This window comes from Dama dama, chromosome 15 (genome assembly GCF_033118175.1).
Source record: "Dama dama isolate Ldn47 chromosome 15, ASM3311817v1, whole genome shotgun sequence".
NCBI lineage: Eukaryota > Metazoa > Chordata > Mammalia > Artiodactyla > Cervidae > Dama > Dama dama.
Genome location: NC_083695.1, coordinates 11151847 through 11170468, shown reverse-complemented (window position 1 = coordinate 11170468; position 18622 = coordinate 11151847). Strand labels below are relative to the sequence as shown.

Below are 18622 nucleotides of genomic sequence, written 5' to 3'. Positions count from 1 at the left end.
GACACTGGAGAGGCTCTCCTTGCTGATGTGATGGAGCAAGGGCTCATATAGAGAAGCCCACGTGACAAGAAACCACAGGTGACCTCTAGGAGCCGAGGACAGCCTCCCACCAGGTACAACCTCAAGGAAATAAAATCTACCAGTAACCTGAGTGAGCTTGGGAGTGGATTCTCATCTAGCCGAATCTTCAGATGAGAACACAGCCCTTCATACCAGGTTGATTATTACAGAGGATTCCTTTTAGCTGTGTCCAGATTCCTGACCCATAGATCTGTGCTAAGAAATGTGTAAATCTTTAACTGTGTTAATTTGTTATGTAGTAGCAGGAAAAGATGGGAAGTTTTCTTTTTTTTCTCCCCCATCATTTAAAAAATATTTATTTGGCTGCACTGGATCTTGGTTGTGGCACACAGGATGTTTTTTTTGGTTGTGGCATGTGGGATCTTAGTTCCCTGACTAGGGATAGAACCTGGAATTGGGAGTGCAGAGAGTCTTAACCACTGTACCTCCAGGGAAGTCCCAGATGGTGAAGTTTTCAATAAGCAGAAAAGGATCTGGACTCTTGTCAGATCTAATCTGGATGGGGATGCCCACTTACTACCAGTTCTTGGCCAACTAAATAGCCTCAAGAGTGTCCACTTCAGTAAATTCTAACAGTTCTTTGAAAAAGTAATAAAAGTAGAGAAACAATTTCCTGGGCTCTTAGAACCAGAAGTCATCCATTCAAAGAATGACTTTAGTGTTTCCTAAGTCATAGAAAACCTTCCTCTTCTCACATGCTAATTTTGCTAAAAGTCAAATAGAGGTTTATGGGGGTGGTTGTCAGAATTTGGTAGAAAAGCAAAGGAAACTCATGATTGTTTCTCAGTTCCTTTGTTTTCTTTGGTGAGAAATCATCAAGGCAGGCCTTGACTAACCAAGTATCAACAGACCCTCCAGCCCTGAATGATGTAGTATGGAATCGGCTTTTCCTTGATTAAAAGCTTCTTTCCATCAGTAGAATTTACTAGGACAGTGTCTCAGCTTTCCAATTTACACTTTCAAAGTAGAGTTGCTAAGTTTAGCACATAAACATATAGGATACCCGGGTGTATTTGAATTTCAGATCAACAACAAATCATGTCTTAGTATAATTTTGTGTCAGATATTTCATGAGACACCCTTATTCTGAAAAAAAAAAAAAAAAAATTGTTGATCTAAAATTCAAATTTTGCCAAGCATCTTGTATTTGATATGGCAATCCTATTGTAAAGGCATTTCATTTGAAATTCAGAGCCCTGCCTCAGATATATATTTTAGACACTCTTTTAGAAGCACCATTCCATTTTAAAGGCTGCTATAAAAAATGAAACAGGATCATTGGTAAGGAATTCTAGGCATCCATATGTAGATTGAATTTTGTTATATTAGATAAAAGAATTATTGTTTAGATAGATTATTTGACTAATGGAGTATCCTGAATGTTAACAGTTGGGAAGCTTATAATACTCGTTCCTCAATCTTTGTTTCCAGAAGAAGAAAATGTAAAATTTGACATTAAACTTTAGTATGTGTATTACCGCATTCTTTACAATACGGGAACCTTATTTTAATGATCACATTTATGCTAATCAGTTAATGTGATAGCATCTCAGGAGCTGAGACACTATAGAACCCAAGCAAAAGAAATTTTATACTAGAAACTACATGTAGGGTGACTTTTCATTAAAAGAATTCTTTTCCAAGCAAATTTAAGTGAGTCTGAAAAACTCTAGCCCATGCCTCCATATGTTTTTCTGCTCTGGAATATTGAAAGGCATTTATTTATTCTGAAGCCTGAAATAGATTTAATTACTATTGAAAAAAAACAAGTTCTTTGATGTTTTAATGTTAAATTATGTCTTTTGATTTTAAAAGGGGAAAAAAGAAAAACTTGGCTTCCAAATGGAAACTAGAATTTCACCGCTGAATGAAAAGGTTTAGGAATATGGAGTGTATTTTCCCCCTGGACTGCTGTAACAGAAGACAGTAAGTCCCCTACATGTGAACCTTCAGATTGAGAACTTTCAAAGATGCAAATATGCACCTGGTTCCAGCAGGGAGCCGGACCCTGTGCCATCAGCGTCAGGCCTGAGTGACGCTGCCCATCCGTTAGCACCACACCTCCCACCTCCCCTCCCTCCTCCGGTCAGTAGCTCTTCTTGCCTGTTCACTCAGTGCCAGCCCCTGTATGCCAGATGTTGTGCTGTACTACTGGACTTTTCACGGTGCTGTCCTGTAAGATTAAAAACGTCTTCTTTGTTTTTTGTGTTTGTTAATGTATTATTTGTGTGAAAGTATTACAAACCCATTCCAGTACAGTACTATATAGCCAATGTGTCACATGGGTACCTAGGATAACTGTTGGACTTATACACAAACTGGGCTTACAAACACTAGGGACGGAACTCCTTCATGTGTAGGGGACTTACTGTGCAGCAAACTAGGTGGCTTAAAGTAGCAGAAATTCATTGTCTCATCCATCTGGTGGTTAGAAGGCAAGTTAAGGTGTCAGTAGCACTGGTTCTTCCCAGAGGCTCTGAGAAGAATCTACCCCAGTCCCTGGGGGTTGCCAGCAGTCCTTGGTGGTCCTCGGCTTCTAGATGCATCACTCCAGCCCTGACCCCCTCTTCCTGTCTTCTTATGAGGACACCAGGCATGTTGGATTAGGGGCCCACTCTACTCTGGTATGTCCTTATCTTTAATAATTCATCTGCAGAATGATCCTCTCTCCAAATAAGGTCACATTCTGAGCTCCTGGGGATTAGGACCTCAACCTGTCTTTCTTGGGGACATATTTCAACTCATCATCTAGGGTGGTCATGTTACAACCTGAGAATACCTATAAATGTTGTGACATTTTCCCTCCTTTTTGCAGTTCTCGAGTTTTCAGATGGCCATGTGTGTGTCTTTCCCATGCCGTTTTGATAGATTTCCCATGGAATGTTTACCCTTCTATAAGTGCAGTCAATCCAAAGGAGCTGGGGACTTCCCTAGTGGTCCAGTGACCAAGACTCTGTGTTCCCAATGCTGGGAGCCCAGGTTTGATCCCTGGTCAGGAAACTAGATCCTACATGCCACAACTAAGATGCAGCACAGCCAAATAAGCAAGAATAAATAAATAAGCAAGAGCTCATGAAGTTTTCTTAACAAACCTGTGATACAGGTGCTATGAGCAGCAGCATCCCCCTTTAAAAAAATTCAGAGGGGCTGTAGGGAGGACTGGTTTTCAGTGGACCACTCTCTCCTACACTAGGACAGAGTTCCTTGTGGCTGTTGTGTGTGTGGTCATTAATGGCACTGCCTGCGGAGAGGTGACGTGGTTTCCATCAGGCGGCCTGGCTCAAAGGCTGACCTAGACACCTGTATAGTCAAGTCCCCCAAGGTGACTGTTCTCTTGCTCTCTGTACGTCTCCTGCTTTGACAGGCCATGCCTCACCCATACCCCACTCCCATGACTGACCTTCCTGATCAGTTAATGCCCCCCAGTTCACCTAGTGTTTATTCTGATCTTTAGATTGGAATGGCCTTACCGTGTTAGCTTATCAAAGGGGCAGTGCGGGGACTTCCCTGGTGGTCCAGTGGTTAAGACTCTGCACTTCCAATACAAGGGGCCCAGGTTGAATCCCTGGCTGGGGAATTAGAATCCCACATACTGGCGATGTGGCCAAAAACAATAACAACAACAAAAATCATTACTCAAAGGGATGGAGAGGAGCGTGCTTCTCTGCTGGTTTCCCTGGTAACTGATGAGCCAACCTGATATCACATCCCCCATAGCTGTGAGGTAGAAATTGCTAGGCAGTCAGTGTAGGACTCTGAGACCTCAGTCTTATTTTCATTCAATAAACATCTTGCTCTATTTTAACCTGAAGCTCTACCCTTTGTTCCCAATTCCTGGAATGTGTCCTTGGTCGGATAAATTATCAGTACTCAGATCCAGGGGAGGCAGTAATTAACTTCTGTACCATATGCCTGAGGGAGAAACTGGTGATCATTACTTTTCAGCCCATACATCTGGGCCATTGTAAAATGGCCAGGGGGCATGAAAAAGGGTGGGGACATAATCCAAGGATCAAGAGAAGCCATAAAGATGTTAAGTTAAACATCTTGACCTTTAAACTAATTGGCTAAAAATGACATATTTTAATGATAGGAGCCAACCAAAAATGTACAGATTAATACTGGTAAGGATATAAACTTCTGTAAGTCTTGCCTTAGGGGGGACTCTTTATTCCCTGTCAGTGTCTATGCTGAGAGCTTTGTACTTTCCTTCTCTTTCATAAATCCTGTTCGCTTGAGTGTTTGTGTGTTCGTGAAGTTCATTCTTCAGCTCTTTGTGCAAGAAATCTGATTCCTGTTTCAACTGGTACCCTCCCCGTATCCCCAGCAGCAAAGATTTCTAGGCTCTGCCTGCTACCCACTGCACACAGTGGGATGTCTCTGCAGGACCTGGCTTCAGATGTGTAAGGTCTTCCAGTCATCAAACCACTGATGTTTCTGTTGCTGACTCCAGGCTCTTTCTTTGATCTTGAGGCTGGGCAAGCACAGGATTGCGTGCCTGTGGGTACAGCCCAACAATGCCACCTCCTCCACTTAGCACTGCTTTCTGGCTGCCCTTCTCCCTTCCTTCTCCTCCTGGGTGCCCTTCCTGCCTGTCTGTGGCCACCTCCTGTCTTCTCTCTTGATGTCCCTCAACCCCCTGTTTGACAGTGGGAGGCAGATTAACTGGGTGAGGTTTCTCTCTGCGGCATCCCTGATTCTTCATAGAAAAACGGTCACATGAAAGCCACAACTAATTAGCTCCCGAGTGTGGACTGCAGCATACACCTAGTGTCAAAAGGCAAGTTCTCTTTAATGACTCTGTTAACAGAGACCTGAAATAGTCCCTTAAGAAAGATAGGCATCTATTTTCTCTCACTTAACGTGAGCTCCAAAATACATGGTTCAAGGATAATGAGTTGGTGCTAAAACTAAAAAAGACCCTGTGAGACTCCTCGGCATGGAAGCCTTTCTGTCCTCCATTCCTTGTTTGTAGGGAACAGACTGCAGCTTCCATGACCTTCCCTGAGCTCCAAAAGGAAAATACCAAAAGTCACTAATCAGGGAAGGGAGGGGATGCAGAGACAAGGGAGGGGCAGCCATGAGAAAATAGTGAAAGCTTGGAGCAGGGTCATGGTTCTGCCTCAGGAAATACACATAATATCTTTGAGCTAGTTGATGCTGAAGCTGAAGCTGAAGCTCTATTACTTTGGCCAACTGATGCAAAGGGCCAGCTCATTGGAAAAGACTGTGATGCTGGGAAAGATTGAAAGCCAGACGAGAAGGGGACCTCAGAGGACAGGATGGGTGGATGGCATCATTGACCCAGTGGACACGAGTTTGAGGAAGCTCCAGGTGATGGTGAAGGACAGGTAAACCTGACATGCTGTCGTCCATGAGGTCGCAGAGTCAGACACAACTGAGTGACTGAAAAACAACAACAAGTGGAAGATGTTAGCATTCTTCATTCCAGAGAAAGACCACCTGAGGCCAGATTAAAGGGGTGCAGTCCCTGCGCACACCCTAATCTTATCAGCATCCCCATCCGTGAACCATTGGTATAAAGCTCCTCACCAGATCCTCCCGGGTTGGGATGACCAGAGCCAGATGCATCCTCCTTTGCCTGGGAAAGCAATAAAACTATTCTTTTCTGCTTCACCCAAAACTCTGTCTCCAAGATTTGATTTGGCATGATGCACAGAGCCCAAGCTTTTGGCATCAGTGCCGCGAGACCACCAGAGACTCAGGCTCCTCTTGCTTTTCTGCTCCATCCTTCTGTTATCAAGTCATGGAATGTGTAGTCGAGGCAGGAGGAATGAATGGGTCGGGGAGGGGACTCTCTCCTCCCTGAGGTTGGACCCATTACGGAGCTCTCCTGGGCTTCTCCCAATCTCATTGGACCCCCCCACACCCCTACCCTTGACCCAGGAGGCTTAAAAATATATCTGAGTGGAGCAGGTTGCTACCTTTCAACAGAGTGGGGGTCCTGTTAGTGAGAAGAGGGAAGTGGAAGTGATGGGAAGACAGTGGTGGTCCCTGCCACAGCCTGGCCCAGGCTGACTCTGTGACCCCATGGACTGCAGCACACCAGGCTTTCATGCCTTCACCATCTCCTGGAGCTTGCTCAAACTCTTGTCCATTGAGTCAGTAATTTGTACTATATTCAACTCCTAAACCTGCCTGAATCCAGCAGGGCTTGTTCAGTGGCACATAAACAGCAGAGTGGTTTTGCTGTTCTCTTTATGTCTGTGGCCGTCCTCTTCACTCATCTCTAGACCCTGGTTCAGAGACAACATGTCTAAATCCGGGGCATTTCTGGATACAGAAGGTTATTATACTAAGCTAATGTATGGAATTTGACTGCTGAGCCCATTTAGATAACCCTGCTGTCTGTGGCACCTTCTTCAATCACAGACTTATTCAGCTGTCTGGAGGAAGAATTAGATGCCTGGAAAGAAGAGATGCCCCTTTTCCATACTGACAGTTCTCTCTGACCAAAAGTCAGCATCATTACCAAGAGGAAGGACCATTTCCAAGAATCACTGGCAAATAAAAGTTTAATGGTGACAGCAATGAAACAATGGAGGAGAAAAATCATCATTCAGGTGCAATCCTACAATAATGAGTAGGGTTATCAAAAGATGTCCAGGTCTCTTCTGCTCGCCCCCTTGTTGTAAGCAAGGGGGTCACAGTTAGTCCCAGAGCAGGCCTCATTAGTGTGGGTACCGGCTCGGTGAGAAGAGACCCAGGGCTGTCCTGGAGAGGACAAAGCATCCAGGTATACCCTGCATGTCCCAGGTCTGTCACCCGACGGGAATGGATATCCCCCAGTGCCCAGTGGCTTGGGGGGGTCCCCCTGGCCACACAAGCCCCACCCAGAGTAGGTGGTGTTCAGGGAGCAGTGACCCTGAATGCTCCCAGCAGCCCTCACTCTCCTCCCAGCCATGGCTCGAGCTGGTTGGGGGAGGTATTTGAAGCAGTGTGTGCAGTTTGGCCATTAACTGCCAACATTGTTGGCTTCAAATGTGTGACCAAGCACTTGTGATGGAGGCAGCGTGGTGATTGGTTAAGCCCAGGAGCTTTGGCATTTGACTGCCAGGCTTCAGATCCTGCCTCGCTTGCCTCAGGATTATACTGGTGAATTGTGGCGTTGACATCAAAGAGCTTGTCTGAATCTTAAACAGCATGTGCGTGCTAAGTCACTTCAGTCTTGTCTGACTATTTGTGACTCTATGGACCGTAACCCTCCAGGCTCCTCCGTCCATGGGATTCTCGAGGCAGGAATACTGGAGCGGGTTGCCGTGTCCTCCTGCTGGGGATCTTCCTGACCCAGGGATCAAGCCCGCGTCTCTTACGTCTGCTGCATTGGCAGGTGGGTTCTTTACCAGTGGCGCCATCTGGGAAGCCCCTTAAACAGCATAACATGTGCAAAAGCATTTTACACAATGACACATCATCAGCCCTCAGCGTGTCCTATGTTATGATTTTACTTCCCCCGTCTTTCAAGGAGAGGATAAAAATGAAGGTAGTGAATTAGGGCACAGTTGGGCTGGAGTTCCAGCTCTGCCCCCCTGTAGCTGGTTGACCTTCTCTACACCTCAGCTTCGTTGTCTTGAACTTGTGGGTAATGCTAATAACTATATCATGGTTATTTAGAGAAGGAAATGGGCCAGATATGCAGGACGTGATGAGCTCAAGAAATCATGCTTATCCCCATGACCACCATCACCACCACCATCCACATCATCACCAAGGTCATCACCATTGTCACCATCATCATCACCACCATCATCATCACAGCAGAATTTCAGGAGAGGACAGGATGGACAGAGACAACTTTTTTCTTGTTTCTCTGTTTAGACATATTGCGTGGGTTGTTGACTGAGGCATCTTGGTGACTTACACACCTGGTATGATTGCATTGTCACTAAACTCTGATGGTTAGCTGTTGCTGCCTGGTCTTAAAGATGAGAGAAGTAAGATTCAGCTACTTCATTAAGTTATAGAGAGCCCTGCCCCACCGTTACCTGAGCAGCCCCAACACCTTGGCCTCCACTGTGACTGCAGGACGGACCTTGGACTCATCTTGACTCCACGTCCAGATCTCACCACCCTCGTCCCTGGCAATGAATCGATGTCCCCTAGGGACTGAAGACATTGTCACCATGGGTCACAATACAGTTGTGTGTCTCAAGGGCCACATCTCCAGGCCCCTTCGTCATCAAAGACATGTAACTCTAATGTCTCCTGGGAAGTCTGGAATAATATCCTATCCTGGTGCTGAAACTGACCATCTCCAAGAGTCCCAGAGTGGGAAGCAGAGGTGTGAGACTTGAGGTCACAGTTGGGGCACCTCCAGCTGTGGGGAGGTGCCGTGGAGAAGTGAGCAGTTACTAGGAGAAGTGACAGGTGGTCTCTATCCTCCAAGCAGTGGTCCAGGGGACCATCTCTGTGTTTGTGAGGTGGACAGCCAATTCTGCCAACTTGCACATGGTGGGGTCCAGTCAGACACCACCCAGCAGGGCCTGCCAGCAAGCATTCAGATGTTAATCGTTCTTCTCGTATACCCCAAGGTGTTGGGAGGAGTTGAGGATTCACATTCCTGTTTGGAATGTGGGTTTCCTGTGAAGCTTGTAAGACAGAAGGGAGGCTGAGGACAATGGGCATGGTTGTAGCGCAGACAGAGAAGCCCAAAGCGTGGAGCACAGGCTGCAGCCCCCACGTGGGTGGGGAACCAAGGTGAGTCCTCTTCTCCTCTGGGATGTGGAAAGGGGGTGAGTTCAAATGCACATAGGCAAGCTGTGTCGGTGGCAGAGCTAGGGCAGTTTTTGCTTTGGCCCTTTTCAAAAACTGGTTTTTAAATTTTTTATTTGTTTTTTAAGCTACCCTGTGCCCATGTGGGATCTTAGTTCCCTGACCAGGGATCAAATCCAACCCATTCTCCCTTAATTGGAAGCACAGAATCTTAACCACTGGACTGCTCAGGAAGTCCTGCTTATTTTTTTAAAAACCAATGCTGACTGTCTTTTTTATTATACGGCTGGTGCAAAATTTCTCAGTAGTCTGATTACAGATCTGGCTAGAGAGTCTACTCTGAAGAAACATTTTAATCCTTCTAACACCTTTGTACTGATTTTTGATTATTTTCCAGGCCTCTGGCTAAACTGAAATCCTTGCTGATGACTCGATGTGTTTGCTCATTATAGAGATTGTCTGATGGCGCTGTTCTCTTAGAAAGTTAGTTTTTCAGGAAGAAGCTAAACCTATTCTAGAGGTAGGTGATTGTAACTGCAGGATATATTTCCATTAGGTTTCTAATAAAGCTAATTTTATTGGTGACCCTGTCACCAAGTTGGGTTCTTCCTCTTTACATAATTGGGGCACCTCAGAGTGGTTCAGCCCTTTTATTTAATCTAACATCTCTCTTTACTCACTTCCCCAGTGGCTCAGTGGTAAAGAATCCACCTGCAATACAGGAGCCACAGAAGATATTCCTGGGTCAAGAATATCCTCTGGAGGAAGAAATGGCAACCCACCCCAATATTCTTGCTGGGAAAAAATCCCATGGACAGGGGAACCCGACGGGTTACAGTCCATGGGGTTGCAGAGTCAGACACGACTGAGCACAACACACTCCCTTTCCTCGGTGTTCAGTTTTTTGGAGGGCCACACCACACAGCATGCAGGATCTTTAAGTTCCCCAACTAGGGATCGAACCTATGCCCTCTACAGTGGAATCATGGAGTCTTAACCTCTGGACTAGCAGGGCAGTCCCCTCAGTGTTCAGTTCTAATAAAAATGTACATACACTTTCTGTTTCTTTTTGCTTTGCTCTCCTTGACTCCTGGAATTACTTCTCATGTTTTTTGGGCACTGACTTTATGTTTTCCATCAACATGTCAGTGACTGTAACAGATTAAACATCCAGCAAAGGCCCCTAAGTTTCCTCAGAAACCACAGTTTAATTCCTTCTGTGTCTCTGAATAATGTGATAACATAGGTTAGGACATTTACTGTGCACAAGAAATGTAGACCATAATTGTTTGACATTATATTTGAGGAGACATACTATATAAAATAGTGTATATTTTAAAAGACAACTTCCCAGGTAGCTCAGTGGTGAAGAATTCGCCTCCCAATGCAGGAGACATGGGTTTGATCTCTGGTCCAGGAAGATCCCACTTTCTGCAAAGCAGCTAGGCCTGTGCACCACAACTATTGAACCTGTGCTCTAGAGCCTGGGAGCCGCAACTGCTGAAGCCTGCGAGCTCTAGAGCCCATGCTCTGCAACAGGAGAAGCCACTATAGTGAGAAGTCTGCACATCGCAACTAGACAGTAGCCCCACTCACCGCAACTGGCGAATGCACAGCAACGAAGCCTGCAGAGCAATGAAGACCCAGCATAGCCAAATAAATAAATTATTAATGTTTTTTTAAATTAAAAGAAGCGTGGTAGAGCCGTCTGTATCATCAGATACTAATGTTTGCATTACAAGATGCACATGCCAGGAAGTTCAGAGAGGAGGACGGTGGGACTTCCCTGGGGTGTTGGAAAGTCTTTTCACTTAGTATCCGTGCCATACCTGCCTCTGGGAAGCTAGGATAACCTTTGCAGGTCACAGTCCCTCGAATCTGGAGGGTGGTGTGCTGGAACTCAGTGAAGACAGGTTTCTCTCTCTCCCATTTGACTAATGAGGAAAACCATGGTGCCAGGAAGGGCCACCAATTCTGTTCATTAGTGATGTACTTGGTGCTAGTTGCTGGTAAGTCATGTCTGACTCTTTGAGACTCTGTGGACTGCAGCATGCTAGGCTTCCCTGTCCTTCACTGTCTCCTGGAGTTTACTAAGATTCATGTCAATGAGTCGGTCATGCTATCTAACCATCTAATCCTCTGCCCCCTTCTCCTTTTGCCTTCAATGTTTCCCAGCATCAGGGAATTTTCCAATGAGTCAGCTCTTTGCATCAGGTGGCCAAAGTATTGGAGCTTCTGCTTCAGCATCAGTCCTTCCAGTGAATATTCAGGGTTGATCTCCTTTAGGATTCGGTGTTGGTAATGGAACCCAGAAAGAGTTCAGCCATGGAATGGTCCCAGACTCTTCCTTCTGAGCTGCCATGGGGAGGGTGATGGTTGGAAGGTGAACCATAAGCCATCCACTGAGGAGGTAGTCAGCCAGAAACCTGAGCAGATACATGAAGCACTGGAAATTCCTACTGACAAGCTCAGGTGGTTTTTTTGGGGGGTGGGTACAGGTTGCTAGGAGGAAGGTGAGTTTTGGCATCTTTTGTACCGGGTTATCCCAGCTTCTGCCTTGTGTATGGTAATCTCATCTCATTCCAAGAAGGATCTGGGATGTATGTGGATAAAAGACATGAATGTGTTGTTTGCATGGTGTGGAGTGTCAGAGTCATGAGAAAGGGAAGAAAATCAGATAACTGTGAGAGCTCAGGTTATTACCATAAAGGGCAGAAAAGAAGATATCTTGGTTGTATGATTTTTCTTGCCTTATAAAAAGAGAAGGGGGAAGAACAAAATGGTGGAGGAGTAGATGGACATGGAGTACGTCTCTCTCCGTGGATACATCAGGAAGACACCTTCAGACAGAGAAGTGCATGCAGAACACCAGCTGAGAGCAGACAAGAGTACCTGACCAGCAGAAAAGAATATATAGAACCAGGCAAACTCGGTAGGACGAAGGATCTAGGGGTCAAAACAGGAGTGTTAGTAGGGCTGGCCCTGCCGTTGGTGGGTGGCGGAACTGAAGCAGGGCCCTATCCCCACATCGGGGCAATTGTCTGAGTCAGAGGAGAAACATTTAAGGCTGAGAGTGAAACAGCTGATCTGTGGCAGCCTAAATGGAATGAGAATCAGACAGTCCTTGCTGCAGCCATACATACCCCGGACAGGGAGACAGGTCCCCTGAAAGGAGCAGCAGCTGGGAGCTGGAGTTTAGGGAGTGTGGAGCAATCCCAGGTCGAGGGCTGCTGTTGACTGTGGAGAGACGGTTTGAGGGATGTGAGGGAGGAGACTGTGGTGGGAAATGCCTGTGGAGAAAAGCCAGGCAGCCATGGAAGCAAGGCAATACTGTTGAGTCACGCATAGAGGGTGAAGCCACCACCATAGCCTCTCTCTCTCCACACGCCAGCATCCGAAGCTGAACAATAGAGAGGCTGACCGCATCAAATGCCTGAGGCACTGAACTACAGAGTAGAACCCCATCCAGGGTGCCCCTTTCAGTGACTGATGTGCCAATCTGCAGAGCAGGACCCCAGCCATGGGGCCCCTCTATTGGCCTAATGTGCCGAACGGCAGAGAAGGACCCCAAGCAAGGGAGCCCTCTAAGTGCCTGAACGGGTGGAGCTACGGAGAAAGACTGGCCAAAGAGGCGTCTGATCACCAGCTACAAGAGGCTTGAAAAAAGACTGATAGGGCCATAACTCCTGCGGTGGGGGCAGTCCGTGTCCCTGCACACTCGGCACCACCAGAGTCCCCACAAGCCAAGCAGCTGCGTCACCTTCACGCTCAACTCTCACTGGGGCAGAGCTGCCACAGGCAGAAAATGTCTTGTGTCTATGCGAGTATGGTTGCTTCGGTTGTGTCCGACTCTTTGCGACCCTGTAGACTGGCCTGCCAGTCTTCTCTGTCAGGGAGGAGGTTCTCCAGGCAAGAACACTGGAGTGTATCGGCCAACACTGGCTGCCATACCCTTCTAGAGCGCTATATTTCCTGCTGCCCTAGCCGCCAACCCCCCTGAGTACCTGGTGCTGCCAGAACCCCTGCGACCCAAGCAGCTGCACCACCTCCACCCCTGGCCCACACAGGGGCAAACCCAAGCCCTGCAGGGCAGCCTCAGGAGCAAACCCCAGTGGACAACCCACATGCAGAGGCGGAAATAAAACCACAGTTGAAACCCAGGGGCAGTGTGGCTGAGGAAGAAGACCCAAAACCTTCCACCATCTGTGCAAGCTGCAGATTAAATCCACACAATCAATCAGGCAGACTCTGTGTCTATGGAATATATAAAAGGCCACTGAGAGCTCCCACAAAAGGAAATGCACTAGTTCTGACAGCTGTGGGCATTGGAGGCAAGAACACACAGGAGCAGGACCAGGTTAGAATCTGAGCTGCCCCCACAGCAGGTCCAGAGACCAGCACAGTGCTGGAGGGCATCCGGGGAGGTGAGGTGGACGGTGACTCCCAGCGAGGGAAAGGAGTCTGACAGCAGTGACTCAAGAAAAACATTTATTATTCCTATGTTTTGACTTCTTCTGTAGATTCTTTTGGATTTCCGCACCCCCCACCCCGCCCACCCCTGTTGTAGTTGTTGATTTTTATGGGCACTGTGAAACCTAATTAAGCTTTTGAGCTTTTTTTTTTTTCCCTCAGTCACATTTTTTATTTTTATTATGAACCTCTGCCTCTGCATTGGGCTTTTGCAGTTCTGTGGAGTTTTCCTTTTTTTCTTTTCTCTTTTTTTAATTGTAATTAAAAAATTTTTAAACCTATTATTATTTTTTCTACATTTATTCCTTTGTTTGCTTTTCCTACAGTTCTTTTCCCCTTGCATTTAATCTTTAATGTATATAAATCTTCTTCGTCTACCTCTATTTAACTTTGCATATCTATTCTTTTTTTCCTTTCCTCTCAACATACTGGATAGTCTTCTTTTCATTGCTTTATTCCCCACTTGGCATCTTGCTTTAGTTTTGTTTTCCAGTTGTGCTTTAGTTAGTTTTGTTCTTAACTGGTAAATATAATTTTTGATTTTGTTTGCCAGGTCACTCTACTGTACCTTACTTTTGTTGCACTGTTTTTACTTTGCTCATGGGTATGTATGTATATTTGTATATTCCTTTATTTTAATTATTATTTGCCTGATTTTGTAACTGCCATTTATCTGGGGTTCATCTTTGGTTACTTGTTTTTGGATATTTGTTTTAATCTCACTTAATGCCATTACAAACCACTTGTGAAATCTTCATTCCTGACCAGAGATCAAGCCCTGAGCCTTTGGAGTGGGAGCACCGACTCCAAGACCCTAGGCTACCAGAGAACTAACCATGGGGAGTATCAAATGGTGAGAACTCACACAAAGGAAACCACTTGAACATAAGACCTGGCATCACCCAACCATCACTAACACCCTATGCAGAATGCCTCATCTAAACAACAAACAAAACAAAGATACAAACACAGTCATCAACAGACAGGATTAACACCTCACTCAGCCTTGCCCATCAGAGGAAAAACAAACAAACAAACAAAATTCAGCACAAATCTCACCCTATAGGAAGTTTACACAAACCACTGGACCAACCTTAGGAGGGCAGAAACCAAAAGGAAGAAGGAATGCAACCTCGAAGCCTGGGAAAGGAGACCTCAAACACAATAAGTTAAAAACAAAAACAATGAAAAGGCAGAGAAGTGCCACAGAAATGAAGGAACAAACTGGAAACACACAAGTACAAATAAGTGAAGAAGAAAGAAGCAGACTACCTGAAAAAGAATTCAGAATCATTCTAGTAAAGATGATCAAAAACCTTGAAAACAAAATGGAGAAAATGCAAGATTCAATTAGCAAAGACCTAGAAGAATTAAAGAAGAAACATACAGAGACAAACAGTACAATTACTGAAATTCAAAATACTCTAGAAGGAATCAATAGCAAAATATCTGAAGCAGAAGAACGAATCTGATTTTATTGATTTTATTTTATCTTCCAGTGAGCTGGAAGATAAAATGGTGGAAATAACTTCTGAAGAGCAGACTAAAGTAAAAAGAATGAAAAGAACTTAGGATAGTCTCAGAGACCTCTGGGACAATATCAACTGTACCCACATTTGAATTATAGGGGTCCCTGAAAAGGAAGAGAAAAAAAAGAGTATGAGAAAAAATTTGAAGAGATTATAGTTGAAAATTTCCCCAGCGTGAAAAGGAAATAGTCAATCAAGTCCAAGAGGCACAGAGTCCCAAACAGGATAAACCCAAGAAGAAACATGCCAAGACACATACTAGTCAAACTAACAAAGACTAAACACAAAGAAAGAATATTGAAAGCAGCAAGGGAGAAGCAACAAGTAACATACAAGGGAAACACCATACACTTAACAGCTGATCTTTCAGCAGAAACTCTGCAGGCCAGAAGGGAATGGCAGGATATATTTAAAGTACTGAAAGGGAAAAATCTACAACCAAGATTACAGTACCTGGCAAGGATCTCATTCAAAATTGATGGAGAAATAAAAAGCTTTTCAGATAAGCAAAAGTTAAGAGGATTCAGTACCACAAAACCAGCTTTACAACAAATGTTAAAGGGACTTATATAGTCAAGAATTACAAGAGAAGAAAAAAGATATACAAAATCAATCCAAAACAATTAAGAAAATGGCAATAGGAACAAATATATCAATAATTACTTTAAATGTAAATGGATTAAATGCTCTAACCAAAAGGCACAGGCTGGCTGAATGGATAAAAAAACCCAGACCCATATATATGCTGTCTACAAGAAACCCACTTCAGACCTAAAGACACATATAGACTGAAAATGAGAGGATGGAAAAATATATTCCATACAAATGGGAAGCAAAAGAAAGCTGGTGTAGCAATCCTCATATCAAACAAAATAGACCTTAAAATAAAGAAGATTACAAGAGATAAGGAAGGACACTACGTAATGATCAAAGGATCAGTCAAAGAGGAAGACATAACAATTGTAAAGATATATGCATCCAACATATTGATGCTTTTGAACTGTGGTGTTGGAGAAGAGTCTTGAGAGTTTGAGTCTCTTGAACTGCAAGGAGATCCAACCAGTCCATCCTGAAGGAAATCAGTCCTGGGTGTTCATTGGAAGAACTGATGCTGAAGCTGAAGCTCCAATATTTTGGCCACCTGATGTGAAGAGCTGACTCAGTTGCAAAGACCCTGATGTTGGGAAAGATTGAAGGCAGAAGAATGGTACAACAGAGGATGAGATGGTTAGATGGCATCACTGACTTGATGGACATGAGTTTGAGTAAACTCCAGGAGTTGGTTGGTGATGGACAGGGAGGCCTGGCGTGCTACAGTCCATGGGGTCACAGAGTTGGACATGACTGAGTGACTGAACTGAAAATGAATAAGGAAACAGAAGTCTTAAAGGATACATTAGATGAGATGGATCTCATTGATATCTTCAGGATATTCCATCCAAATGCAGAAGATGACACCTTCTTCTTAAGTGCACATGGAACATTGTCCAGGATAGACCACATCTTGGGTCACAAATCAAACCTCACTAAATTTAAGAAAATTGACATCATATCAAGCATCTTCTCAACCAAATGCTGTGAGACGAGATATAAATTACAAGAAAAAAACTGTAAGAAACACAAACACATGGAGTTTAAACAACATGCTTCAAAATAACCAACAGGTTAGTGATGAAATCAAAAGGGAAATCAAAAAATTTCTAGAAACAAATGATAATCAAAGCACAACAACTCAAAATCTATCAGATGCAGCAAAAGCAGTTCTAAGAGGGAAGTTTATAGCAATCCTACCTCAAGAAACAAGAAAAACATCGAATAGACAACCAACTTTACACCTAAAACAACTGGAAAAAGAAGAACAAAAAAACTCCAAAATTAGTAGAAGGAAAGAAATTGTAAAAATCCAAACAGAAATAAATGAAAAAGGAATGAAAGAAACAATAGTAAAGATTAATAAAACTAAAAGCTTGTTCTTTGAGAAGATAGACAAAATTGACAAACCTTAGCCAGACTCATCAAGAACAAAAGAGAGAAGAATCAAATCAGCAAAATTAGACATGAAAAAGGAGAGGTTACAACAGATAATGCAGAAATACAAAGGATTATAAGAGGCTATTATGAACAACTATATGGCAATAAAATGGGTAGCCTGAAAAAATGGACAGATTCTTGGAAAAGTTCAATCTTCCAAGACTGAACCAGGAAGAAATAGAAATTATGAACAACCCAATTACAAGCACTGAAATTGAAGCTGTGACCAAAATCTCCCAAAAAACAAAAGCCCAGGGCCAGATGGCTTCACAGGAGAATTCTATCAAACATTTAGAGAAGAGCTAATGCCTATCCTTCTAAAACTCTTTCAAAAAATTGCAGAGGAAGGAACACTTCCAAATTCATTCTACGAGGCCACCATCACCTTGATACCGAAACCAGACAAAGGCAGCACAAAAAAAGAAAACTATAGGTCAGTATCACTGATGTTATCATCTATGTTAGATGCAAAAATCCTCAACAGAATTTCAGCAAACAGAATTCAGCAACACATCAAAAAGCTCATACACCATGATCAAGTTGGGTTTATTCCAGGGATGCAAGGATTCTTCAATATATGCAAATCAATCAATATGATACACCATATTAACGATTTGAAAGATAAAAACCATATGGTCATCTCAGTAGATGCAGAAAAAGCCTTTGACAAAATTCAGCAACCACTTATGATTAAAACTCTTTAAAAAATGGTCATAGAAGGAACCTCCCTCAACATAGTAAAGGCCATATATGATAAGCCTACAGAAAACATTATTCTCAATGGTGAAAATGGTGAAAAACTGAAAGCATTCCCCCTAAGATCAGGAACAAGACAAGGGTGTACATTTTCCACTATTATTCAACATAGTTCTGGAAGTTATAGCTACATCAACAGAGAAGAAAAAGAAGTAAAAGGAATCTAGATCAGAAAAGAAGTAAAGCTCTCACTGTTTGCAGATGATATGATACTGTACACAGAAAACCCTAAAGATAGTATCAGAAAATCACTAGAACTAATCAGTGAATTTAGTGAAGTTGCAGGATACAAAATTAATACACAGAAATCACTTGCATTTCTATATACTAACAATGAAATATAAGAAAGAAATTAAGGAATCAATCCTGTTCACCATTGCAACAAAAAGAATTAAATATCTAGGAATAAACTTACCTAAGGAGACTAAAGAATTGTACACAGAAAATTATAAGGCACTAATGAAAGAAATCAAAGACGACATAAACAGATGGAGAGATATTCCATGTTCCTGGGTAGGAAGAATCAATATTATGAAAATGACTACACTACCAAATGCAATCTACAGATTCAGTGTGATCCCTATCAAATTACCAATGGCATTTTTCACAGAACTAGAACAAAAAATTTCACATTTCATATGGAAGCACAAAAGACCCAGAATAGCCAAAGCAGTCTTGAGAAAGAATGGAGCTGGAGCAATCAACTTTCCTGACTTCAGATTATACCACAGAGCTACAGTCATCAAGACAGTCATCAAGACAGTATGGCACAGAAACACAGACCAATGGAACAAGATAGAAAGCCCAGAAGTAAACCCATGCACATATAGGCGCCTTATTTTTGACAAAGGAGGCAAGAATATACAATGGGGCAAAGAGACCAGAAACTATAAAACTCTTAGAGGAAAACACACAGAACACTTGATGACATAAATTAAGGCAAGATCTTCTATGACCAACCTCCTAGAGTAACAGAAATAAAAACAGAAGTAAACATGTGAGACCTGATTAAACTCAAAAGC

General features: G+C 43.6%; 1 protein-coding gene and 1 non-coding gene across 2 annotated transcripts in view; both read left to right on the top strand.

Moving 5' to 3' along the window:
- Positions 1-18622, top strand: part of SLC35F3 (solute carrier family 35 member F3) — a 401913-nt gene that overhangs the window by 60309 nt on the left and 322982 nt on the right. The window lies entirely within an intron of this gene.
- Positions 3586-3658, top strand: TRNAG-UCC (transfer RNA glycine (anticodon UCC)). The gene has a single exon. It is a non-coding gene; the product is annotated as a tRNA-Gly (tRNA).